Source organism: Vicia villosa, linkage group LG4 (genome assembly GCF_029867415.1).
Source record: "Vicia villosa cultivar HV-30 ecotype Madison, WI linkage group LG4, Vvil1.0, whole genome shotgun sequence".
Lineage (NCBI taxonomy): Eukaryota > Viridiplantae > Streptophyta > Magnoliopsida > Fabales > Fabaceae > Vicia > Vicia villosa.
Genome location: NC_081183.1, coordinates 146,166,521 through 146,179,813, shown reverse-complemented (window position 1 = coordinate 146,179,813; position 13,293 = coordinate 146,166,521).

Below are 13,293 nucleotides of genomic sequence, written 5' to 3'. Positions count from 1 at the left end.
TCTCTTCTTTTCTTTCCCTTATTCCGAAGTATTCCAATCCGTTGAGTCTCGATGAGTGCCGCCCTATTTGTCTAGTGGGGAGCATTCATAAAATCATCTATAAAGTCTTGGCTAGTAGGATTAAAAAGGTCCTCTCTTCTCTTATCTCGAATTGTCAAAGTGCTTTCGTTCTGGGTAGACAAATGTTAGGTGGAGTTATAGTAGCTAATGAATTGGTGGATTTTGTTTCTAAAGAGGATAAGGAGTCTCTTCTTTTCAAAGTGGATTTTGAAAAAGCATACGATAAAGTTAGTTGGAACTTTCTTAGATATATGATGAGGAGAATGGTTTTTGGGTCTTTTTGGATGAAATGGATGGAAGTTTTGGTGTTCACAAGTAAGATGTCGGTCCTAGTCAACGGAAGTCCCACGTCGGAATTTGAAGTGGAAAGGGGCCTTTGTAACGCCCCGAATTTAATTAATTATTTAATTAAATTGATCGAGGATTTATTCATTGGAACTAGTTGAAGTCAAGGTTTATCGGTATTATTCTACAAACATAATGGATTAATATGTTGATTTGAGCAGTTAAGTTATGGTCAGATTAATAAGTCGGATTAGTCAGAGATGTACAATTGCGAGTTAGTATTGTTAAAGTTATGGATCGATGGTAAATGTGGAATATTATTGGAAATAATATTTGGTTATGTTGTGTGGTTATTTATTTTTGTATGTTATTCGGATTAATTGAGTAATTAAAGAGATATTACGAATTGGGCCTAAGTGGAAAGAATATAACACAATGGATGGGTTATGGGTTAAGCCCATTAGTGAGAATGATAGTAAGAGTTAGGGTTTTAGAGGTTTGGCCTCATAATTCATTTTGTGGATAAAGAAGAGAAAGAAGAGAAAGCTATGGCATGAAGAGGAAGAGCTTCATTGAAGGAAGTGAAGCTTTTGCTAAGGTAAGGGTGGGGTTCTTACTCTCTAAGGGTTGGCATGATAATGTTTATGGTGGGTTAGATTGTATGTTATTCACCATGGATGTGTGAGTTCTAAATGTTAGGTTTTGAGTGAAATCATTTGGTGATGTTGTATGTATTGATGGAAATGATAAGTTATAATGCTCCTTATCATGATTCTATGTGTGGGTTCTGAATTGTAGTATGATTGGTGGAAAGAATAGGAAAACCTAACTTTTGGGATTTTGGGTGAAATTCATAGATTTGCATGATTAATGAGGTTTTGATGATTATAGAGGTCCTTATGTGTTGTATATATGATATGTATGGGAATTTCATGTGCAATTTTGAGCTGGAACATGAATTTGGGTGTTGGGATGAGAAGAGGGATGTGCTGAACGCGTACAGGAAAATGTTCCTGCACTGTGATTGCGGCGCGAACAATAGTTCGCGGCGCAAACTGAGTAGTTGGTAGGCTACTGCCTTGTAGTTCGCGGCGCGTCTGTAGGGTGGCGGCGCGATTGTAGGCAGATTTGAGAAAAATTCAAATGTGTGTAACTTTTGATCCGTAACTCCGTTTTAGGCGCCGTTCGAAGCGTTGGAAAGCTAACGCAATGAACTATACTATGATGCAATAAAATGATCCATATGATATAGTTTCCTATTATGTTTATTAGGATTAAGTGATGAACTATGTTGTGTTAACAAATGAAGTATGCTTTTTGCGATGAATTGACATAATTGTGTTGTAGTATAACTTGACGTATGTTTTCTTATGATGATACAATGTTATTGAGATGATGATAAGTACCTTCCTTATGATGAATGAGATAATGATGTATGTGATGATATGCATGATTAATAAAGATGTTATATGCTATATGCGATTAATTGTGCGTATTTGATATGTATGAGTCGACGATGATGCCATGCGATGACTTAACAATATATATATATATATATATATATATATATATATATATATATATATATATATATATGAAATTGAATATAATGTATTATGATGATTACTTGAATTAATGAATATGATGAATGTGTTGATGCTGTTGGCAATATGATGAATCGTTGATGTTTGTTATAATATGATGAATTTATGGTTGTTGTTAACATGATGAATTTTTTGTCGTTGTCGCTAGTATGTGGAAATTGTTGTTGTTGTCGTAGACCCTATGGTCAATGTTGATAATTTGTATTGTGATGTATTTTGAGGTGAATTATTGTTGTATGATGATGCAACATAGTGACGTGATTGAGAAGTGATGCATTCTTATGAATGATGATGATTTTGTTGTTGTTGAAGTTCGACATTATATTGATAATGTTCGATGGTGATTTAGATGATGTTGTGACGTATTAATTATGTGTGTTGTGTTTGTGTGGATGTTACATTTATTGAGTCACATCCATTGCATAAAGAGACGATGTCCTTAATGGCAAAAGCGACGGTGGCCTTAATGGCAAATAGCGACGGTGTGTCCAATGGCAAATTTTGAGACGGTGGGAGTTTTACTCCAAATGGTACCACATGCATTTGCATAAGTCGAGTCACATGTGAATTGCATTTGAGTCTTATTTTATTATGCTTGTAGTGATGTGTTGACTTGATGATGAGATGTTTATCGTGATGTGTTGGGATCTTACTTGTGAATTGCATATATTGTCATGGTTGATTGTTGACATTGTTGCCATTCCATAAGTTGATTACGTTATTTGAATTGTTGAGTCGATGATCTGTTGTTGTGACATGATGATAGTATAATTGTGGATTTGAATATGTTGTCTTAACTGATTAATGATATTGTTGCCGCTTTGAAAGTTGTATTATATTGATAAGTTGTTTTGCGATGAAAATCGTTGTAAGATGTCATGAGATGCAAAGTGGTGAAATTATGTATGATTTATATCTCCTATATTATTTATCATGCATTCCTTTATATTGTAAGATATCTCACCCCTTTGCTGATATTTCCCCTACCATGGGAAATGGGCAGGTACTCAATATTAGTCGTGGATGTTCGAGGTTATTGATGTGAAGTCTTTATGTTGCTTTATGGCAAGTCGAGTTGGTGTCCTTTGCTCTGATTCGTAGCACTCGGGGGGATTAGTCGTTATTACTTGATTATTATATGCCATGATGACACTTGTGTTAAGTTGAATAATAAAGATGTTTATAAGTTTAAGTTGTAAGTGGTGAATGAGGTTTTGTTCCGAATGCTATGTATCTTTATTAAATGCAATATAAGTATGTTTGTTTGGTTAAGTCGAATTGTGACATCCCATCTTTGATGAATATTTTTAAATGCACTCTGATTTTCGCTTATAATTGCGGGGTAGATTTGGGGTGTTATAGCCTTCGCCAAGGTGATCCTATTTCCCCTTTCCTCTTTGTCATAGTGACGGAAGGCTTAAAGGCTTTGGTTAATAAGGCGGTTCAAAATGGGGATTTTAAGGGATGTAATTTGAATGGTAGATGTTTTATTGATATCCTTCAATTTGCAGATGATACTCTATTGGTAGGGGATGGAAGTTGGAATCATTTATGGGTCATTAAGTCGGTTTTGAAAGGTTTTGAAGTTGTGTCGGGTCTCGGAATAAATTACCACAAGAGTAAAATAATTGGTTACAATATTAATTCACATTTCTTGGAAGTGGCAACTACTTTTCTTTCTTGTAGGTCGGAGGCTAAAGAGTTTAAATTTCTTGGTATATTCATCGGTTCTAATCCTAGAAGAGTTTCAACTTGGAGACCACTTTTGGATAACATAAGAAGAAGGTTGAATTCGTGGAAAGGGAAGTGGCTTAGTTTCGGTGGGAGAATCACTATCTTGAAATCAGTTTTGAGTAGTTTAGCGATCTTCACTTTATCTTTCTTCAAAGCGCCCAAGAAGATCATAGCGGAGATTAATAAAGTGCAATGCAATTTCTTGTGGGGAGCTTCGGAGGAGAAGAGAAAAGTCCATTGGGTGAGTTGGAAAGAAGTGTGTCTACCGGTGGAGAAAGGTGGTCTTGGTATAAGAAATTTGGAAGTCTTTAATTTGGCGCTTCTCATGAAGTGGAGGTGGAGAATTCTTGAAACTTTGGATTCCTTGTGGTATCGCGTTTTGAAGGTGAGATATGGGGACATTAATTCAAAAGCTCTTTTAGGAGTAAATAAGAAGGTAGATAGGAACAAGAGATCTATTTGGCGGACGGATATCTCTTCTTTGGAAAAAAGTACTCCGGAAGATTTTTTAGCGAAGAACCTTAAATTTAGTGTTGGGCTCGGTCATTCCATCCCTTTTTGGCATGCTTCGTGGTCGGAGATGGGAATCATTAAGGACATATTTCCGGATCTGTTTGACTTATCTCTTTTGCAGGATGTCTCTATTTCCGCTATGGGAGGTTGGATAGATGGAGAATGGATATGGGGAGATTTCGGAATCTTTTCCATGGCGCACCCGAGCATATTATTGAGGCGGACAGCCCTGCTTCAGCTGCTGCCAGCGCCCAACAGCACCTCTTCCATGGAGGATGCCGTGTCTTGGGTGTTGTCGGAGGACGGCGCTTTCTTCGTGGCTTCATGTTACAATGAATTGAGCAAATCTAGCATCCCTTGCGGTCCAGCTAATCGTTTTGATTGTGTTTTGGCTTCTAAATGGAAAGCGGAAGTGCCGTTAAAAGTTAAGGCTTTCGGTTGGAGATGGTTCAAAAATAAGATTCCTTCAAGAGACTCACTTTTGATTAGAGGTATTCTTAATTCTTCTTCTAATCTTTCTTGTGTTTTTTTGTAATGGGGTTGGAGAGTCTTTATCCCTTTCTTTTCTTTCTTGTCGATATGTGGTAGAAGTTTGGAAAGAAATGGCGGTTTGGATTGGTATGGATCTAAAAGTTGTGTTTGATTTAAAAGAGAGCTTTTGGGATTGGTGTTCTTATTGTCATCATAAGAAAGTCAAAAGAAGTAAGGTGGGAAGCATGTGGTTGGCGATAGTTTGGAGACTTTGGTTGAGTCGGAATGATGTTATTTTCAAAAATATGTCTTGGAACGTGAGCGATGTTGTTTAGAGTTGTAAAGAACTCGTTTGGAGGTGGTTGTATATCGGGAAAATTAATCAATCCAATTGTAACTTTTATGAGTTTTGCAAAAACTCTTTGTATTACTTAAGTTAGGTTTCATTTGGTTGGATAATTTTTCTCTTTGGTAGAATTTTCTTTTTTCTTTCCCTTTGAGTTTGCATTACTTTCCCATTGTAATCAAGTTCTTTAGAACTTTTGTTTGTTCTTCATTAATACAACTTGCTTAAAAAAAATATATCATTTACTTGCTTGAACGGGGACCGGGCCTTTGTAGTAAATTTAGTCTTTTAGATTGTACTCCAAAATTTTGTCATGTTTAAAGGAGGCTGAGTGGTTGGAATTTAGAAAAAGAATATTTTAAATCCAACATTCTATACACAATGAAGCGTTTATTTATTTATTTATTTATTTATCATTTGAAGAAATATCTAAAGGCTGCCTCAAAATCAATTCATGCATCCATTAGAGATGACTGTGTTATGTTGCGTCATTTTTTATCCCTCTTGTAGGATGATTCTTAATTTATATATCATAATCCATCATAATTACGTGGTTGGTCAATTTTTTTCTTTGCATTTTATTAAGTTATACAAATTTAGTTTGTTCTTGGTGTATGTTCAGTGTTTAATTATTTTCACTTTCTTTTTTATAAGCCTCCTACGACGACCAAATTAAATAATAAGAATGATAAAACAAAAATGCAGCTTAACTTAAGCATCCTGTTGTGCAATAGTGGTAATTAATTTAATACAAATATCAATATCAAGGATGCCATGGCATTATATTTTCAATTTGATAACCCTTTTGTAGTTTTTTATGATTGGAAGTTTAGGTGATTAGAGTTCTTTTTTTATAATTTATATGATTGTTATTACGATGGCATTAAGACTAGGAAAACAAACACATGTGCTAATCGATCAACAACCCTAGTTGAATTAATATTTTTATACAATATGAGTCAATTCTTTATTTTTTATAATTTATGAATTTGTAATTATATTAGTATATAATAATGAGAATCAATACTATCATGGAAATTACAATTAGTTAGAAATTTTAATTAAACACTTTTAAATATTGATGCTTGATCCGACCTCAAGAATACAATGTTGTGCTATTGTTGAAAAAAAATTGTGTATCAGAATAGTATCATTTAGGAATGAAAAAATACGTCGACTTGTTTTACACGTTTTTTTTTGGGGTGAGAGTTAAAATTTTAAACTTGTTAGTTGATTTATTTTTCCTAATTCGTTAAACAAACTAGGTTAAGACAAAGGTGGGGTGAGTTGGCCCATTAAATTATATTGAAGATGAACTTCTGAATTCATCATTCTCTGCATACATTGAAGAGAAAATTGAAAGAGAACTAGAGTAAAAGAGAATTGATTCATTAGCTTGTAATTTTACAACATAGAAGCTTTTATACTCACATTGAGAGTTTTGCTAACTAATTATGTTAAGAGTTACAATTAAACTTAATAGCTAACAGTCCACCTTACTATATTAATTACACGTGTTTACTAAAAGAGTTACTTCTTATTCCCATTGATACATGAATAAAATAGTTGAGCTAATTATATCTTTAACACCCCCTCCCCCTCCCTCTCAAACTTAAGGGCAGAGATCTTCACATACAACCTTGAGTTTGTCTTTAAATACTTGAAAAGTTGTTATACCAAAAGGCTTGGTCAGCGGGTCAGCTATTTGAGTTGCTGCTGGTACATGTTGAAATATCATTCGTCTTGCTGCTACTCTTTCTCTAATAAAGTGGATGTTCAGTTCAATGTGTTTAGTGCGGGCATATACAACCATATTATGAGATAGCAAAACAACACTAAGATTATCACATGGGAGTGTCAGTGTGTGAAAGAGAATTCTGAGTTCAGAAAGTAAGGATTCTAACCAGAGAAACTCATATGTAGTGTGAGCAAGAACCCTATATTTTGCTTCGGTGCTAGAACTTGCCACCATGTACTGCATTTTAGAGCTCCAAGAAATCAGATTTGGGCCAAAAAATATGCACGGTCAACATGTCGATCATTTGTCTTCTGGGTCACTGGTCCAGTCAGAGTCATTGTATGCATTAAGAGAAAACTTGGGAGTTGAAATAAAGGGAGATAACAACATACCATATTTCACTATACCACTCAGATATCTTAATAATTTTCTAATTGTTAACCAATGAGTGTTAAGAGGACGGACCATGAACTGACAGGCTTTGTTGACATTGAACACAATATCTGGCCTTGTCAAGGTGACAAACTACAGAGCACCCACAATCGACATGCATAATTGAGGATTAAAAATTGATTTCTGCCATGCTTGCTTAGTTTACAAGTACTCAGCATAGTAGTTGGAACCCCATTGGCATTATCCATCTTGGCCCTTGAGAGCAAGTCTTTTATGTATTTGGATTGAGTGGGGAAGATGGATCCATTGCTTTGAAATTTAACTTTAATACCCAGAAAATAACTAGGTTTGTCCAACTTCTTTAAAGCAAAAGCGGTGTGTAGTTTGTTGTTTAAATCATGAATAAGTATAGAGCTTGAGCCAGTGATGAGTATGTCATCTACATAAGTAAGAGCATATAGAGAAATAAATACCTTTGTTTCAATAGACAAGTAGAGAGTTATCACACTTAGAGTTACACACTAGACTTTTATCAGTACTCACAAAACCAGGAGGTTGTGTCATATAGACTTCATCATGAAGAGTACCTTTAAAAAATACATTGTTAACATCTATTTGTTGGATGTCTCATTTGTATGTTATGGTAAAAGTTATAATCACTCTAATAGTTGTTGGCTTTACCACTGGAGAGAAGGTTTCAGTGAAATCAAACCCTTGTTCTTGTTGATGACCTTTTGCAACAAGCCTAGCTTTATGTTTGTGTATACTTCTATCACCATTTTCCTTGATTTTAAATACCCATTTGCAACCTATAACTTTTCTCTTGATTGTAAAGTCCATGTTTTATTTGCTTGCAAGGCGTTGATATCATTTCTCATTGCCTTTTCCCACTCATGTTTAGTAAGAGTTTTCTTGACACTGGTTGGCTCAGACTCTGTGAGCAATGAAAACCTTGGGCTTTGACTTATCTCGTAAGTGTGGGATGACTATTCTCAAGAAGTGGGATGATAGATTTATTTGTGATAAAAGATGGAGAGTTAGAAGAATCATACATGGGAATAGTAGAAGACAGGGTTAGCTCATTAGAACATAAATTGGAGTTGAGCTCTTTCAATGCACTTGGTTCTTTGTTTGAGCTAGAGTGTTGCTCAATTTTACTAACCTCAGGGTTATTTATCCGAATTAATATTTGAGTAGAATTATTATACTCAAGATAATGTGACATAACAGATCCTGGACTAGGTTCATTGCCCTCAGGGTTATTGACCTTATTAAAGATGCTAGCAGATTCAGTATCCTAAAACTCTCAAACAGTCCCACGCAACGAAGGATTGTCCCTCATTGTACTTTTACCAAGTACAAATAAGATTAAAAAAAGAATAAAAGTTTATAAAATGTTTAGAGAGAGAAGCTCTCCCCTCTCTCTAAAATTAGGGTTCCCCTCTTTTGACTAGTGCCACCTCCCCTCTTGTAGGGACTCCTCCTCCCTCATAGGAGCTATTCACCACCATTATGGTGGTCATCTCCTCTTTAATGGAGGTCTCCCACTGTAAGTTTCCCCTCATCTCTTTTCATTCCTTTGAAACCTTCATCCATGTTAGATTCATACATGTTTCTTTCTCCAACCTCCATCAAGCTCCTTCTCCTCTCCGCCATCAACCATCAATCATTTGCAACCCTAAAATCACCTCCACCAACCAATAGCCCGGAGTGGTATCGACATGGAAAACGACCCCCATCAGAGCCGCCACCACCAGAAGATAAGGAACCCCGGAGTTTTTGTGTGTGTTCATGTAATAGTTTATTTTATTGTGCTTGTTTTGTTGTGGGTTTTATTTGTTCTTGCTTGATTTGTTTTGTTGGGTGTGTTGTTATTAGGCTTAGGCTGTTTTAAGTTTGTGCTTAAGGTATTTGATGAAATGCCTCAAAGAAGCTTAGAAGAAGGAAATGTGTTTTTTAGTAAGAATCTTACTAGGGATGTGGCAAATCAAACTCCTCTTTTCAGTCAACAATTGTTTCATCCACAAGTTGTGAGATTAATGAATATTGTGAACCTGAATAATTGATTTGAGTGTGATAAAGCTAGTGTCAAAGCTAAAGATATGATCTGTAACTGAATAGATTTAAAGATTGGGGTTCCAAAACTAACTTGTCTCTTACGGAAGAACTTTGCTTGGTTTATTGGATTAAAGTTTAGGTTTGGTACCTTCCTTTTGGTTTCTAACCTCTCAAAACTTTTTGATTTCCATAGCTTATTGGTCTTAATTATTAGTGTTGTTGTTAATGTGTGGATGGGAAATGCCCTAACACATTTTCTTTCTCTATGTTTGTACTCTCTCTTTTTCATCTAATGAATGTGATTGTTTTATATCAAAAAAAAGTACAAATAAGATCATATGCAAAGTGGAAGTGAGACACCTGAGGTCCCTCACACCTTGCACACATAAGCTTCCAATAACATGCATTAACCTGATAAACAAGAAAATGCGACAAATGATACATACAAATAAAAAAAATAAGGAGATTGTGGATCACTTTGAAGAATACCTCTAGATGAAGCAAAGTTATCATGCTTGTGCGCATTCTATAAGACAGAGAAGAAATATATTGAGTGACAAATTTCCAATTCATTTTGTCATAAGTTTTCTCTAGTTTAATCTTTATCGATATAAACACCTTTTGGTTCTTCAATCTTTCATCGCATCATTCTCTGAGTTATAATAATATTTCGATGAGCATTCCTCTCAAGGCTAAAGTTAGACCGATGCTAAGAAATTATATTATTCAACAGAAATTTTCTACAACTCACTAAAATTTTAATTACAAAATTATAGATCAGATTGTGCAAGACAATATGACAAAACTGCATGATAAAATCTGAATATGATAAACAACTTAACTAAAGAGATGTGAAAAAATAAATTTCAAATTTAATTTATTATATATTACGGTCTAATTTGAATTAAAATATCATATAATACAATTATTTTATCATGTAAATTTTAATAGATATAAAATGCATGCACCAATGTGGCAAGTTAAAGATATGATAATTAGGCGGTTCTTTTTGTCATAATTTTGTCAAGTTAAAGATAAACTATGGTTAATGATTTTGTAGAGAATATACTAATTGGTTTTAGCATCATAATGTCTAAAGCTTAATTTTTATCATGTCTGTCTTTTATAGGACGTTTTTATTACAAATGAGAAACATGGCAGATCTTTTCCTCATAGTTTTCTTAATGTGACTATGCTCCTAAGAAGCAAAAAGACGAGTGAAAATAACATATTCTTGCTAAAAGACAAGAGAAAACTTGTAAAGAAAATCTGAATGAATAGTATATAGCGTGTGAAATGAAGAGCAAAGATGATAATGTGGGGTTGAGTAATTTTATGAAAGAAATCAAAGAGAGGTGAACACATATTCCCTACCAAAAATGAAGATGACTCAAACTCCTAAACGAATAATATGGTCACATTTTGTGTGACAAAATATGGTATTGGTAGGGGTCCATCAATATGTATACACGTACATTCTCCATGAGTTTATGTTTCACACTTTTTATAACAAATGAAAATCTAAAAAGTTATAAAATTATTTGTGTTCCCTTATTCCTTTTATCAATATCAATTTGAAGTGTAGAAGTTAAAAGTGAATTGATCTTTAATTTGATTTTACTTGTATTCCAATCAAATTTCATATTACTAAAGTCTTTTTCTAAATTTTCCTACCCAACTTTCTGATGGCAAATCAAATATATATATATATATATATATATATATATATATATATATATATATATATATATATATATATATATATATATATATATATGGGATAAAATCGGATCTAGATTAAGAGCGTACATTGACCCATAAATATTAGAAGGTCATAACTAAGGGATAAAATCGGATGAAGCAAAGAGTAATGAAGTTGTGAGGATTACATTCCCTTTTATCACTTGCTACCATATTTTTTTCTCTAATTTAGACGGGGCGAAAAAATTTGTTTTGTTTCGTCCTAAAGTTTTCAAGCGATAGAATAAAATCTTCGTTCCTCTCCGCTCTATTCCGCTATATTTCACTTCGTTATGCGTCATTCTACATGCTTATTTTATGATATTCAAACATATAGTCTTAGTGTAAATTAGAAGATAAACGTATAATTAAAAGTATTTAAATAAGAAAACAGGAATAGTTAAATATATTTGAAAAAATAGCATCGTTACACACTTTTCATTTGGAATAGTCAATATAGAAAATTAAAGAGAAACAAAAGTAAAAGACAATGAACATGGTTGATCTTTGTTAACGCAAATTAATGAACATTCCAAATGAATATCCAAAAGGCGTATGATACGGTCGAGTGGATTGCGTTGGAAACTATAATGAAGGAGCTGAATTTCCCTGTCAAGTACATTGGTTGGATAATGGAATGTGTTAGCACGGTCTCTTATAGATACTCGATCAATGGCCATGTTGCAGATTTTCTTAAAGCGAAATGAGGCCTCAGGCAGGGAGATCCACTCTCTCCACTGCTTTTTGTTTTGGTGATGGAATACTTACACGGAATTTTGGCCACCCTGCAGCATGACCCGAACTTCAAATTTCACCCTCGATGTAAGAAACTCTGTCTAACTAATATTTGTTTTGCAGATGACTTGAATATGTTCACTAGAGGAGATGCCTTGTCGGTTAGCACAATGATGAGAACGTTTAAAGAGTTTTCCTTAGCCACTAGCCTTAGAGCCCACGCTGCCAAGTGCAAGCTTTACTTTGGTGGTGTGCATCATGTCGTACAACAAGAGATTATGGAGGGGTTTGGATATCAAATTGGTGAACTCCCTTTCAAGTATCTTGGAGTCCCGTTAGCAAGAAGGAAGATGACTATTACTCAATGTCAACCACTCATTAAAAAAGTCACTGCTCGTGTTAGACATTGGTCTACCCGCCTCCTTAGCTATGTCGGTAGATGCCAATTAATTAGGAGTGTTCTTTTTGCGATTACTGCTTATTGGGTGCAGGTGTTACCTCTCCCTAATCATGTGCTGAAGCGTGTTGAGGCTATTTGCCGCAACTATTTGTGGAGCGGTACAGACTGCAGTTGAAGAGCTCCGATCGCATGGGAGACTGTTTGTAAACCAAAAGATGCTAGGGGTCTGAATATTGAGAATTTACAACAGTGGAATAAGGCTGCTTTTGGGAAACTTTTATGGAATATTCATACGAAACAGTGGAATAAGGCTGCTTTTGGGAAACTTTTATGGAATATTCATACGAAAGCGGACGGGTTATGGATACGTTGGCTGATACTTTTTTCATTCAAATGGCAAGATGTTCTAAATTGGCGGTGTACCTCTTCAAGTTCATGGATATTGCGGAAGATTATCAAGCATAAGGAGACTTTGGTAAGTATGGCCTACTGGAACAGGGCTATTTTGACAAGAAAGTATAACACTATAGGTATGTACAAAGCTCTATGTGGTGACTATAATCACAAGAGCTGGAAACATATCTTGTTGGACAATTTCGCTCGGTCTAAAGTTTGTTTCACTATGTGGATGGCGCTGATGGATATACTACCAACAAAAGCAAGATTGTCTTGTTTTGGGATCATAAAAGTTGTGGTGTGTTGCTTTTGTAATAAGGAGGAAGACATACAACATTTATTATTTGAATGCAGCCACACGAAGAAAATTTGGACTGACATCATTGGGTGGTTGAAGCAGCAGTATGTGCCTTTCCGATGGGAGCATGAAATTGAATGATTGATTCAAGTTACCAAAAGGAAAGGGCTGCAGTGAAAGATGGTGAAAATTATCTAAAAAATACTTAACTAAAGACGTGAAAAATATTAAAAAGCAATATAGAAATTTATTAAAAAATAACTAAAAAATAAATAATTAATTAATCGGAAAAAAATTAATTTTTATTAGATTATATAAAAATAATTAAATTATTAAATAAATCGATGTTACAAAAAAATTATGAAAAAATACGTGAAAAAATATTAAACAGCAATATAGAAATTTAATACAAATAATTAAAAATAAATGATTAGTTAGTGGAAATAAAAGTTAATTTTAATTAATAATATAAAAATAATTAAATCAATATGGAAAATTATTAAATTACCTAAAGAAATATTT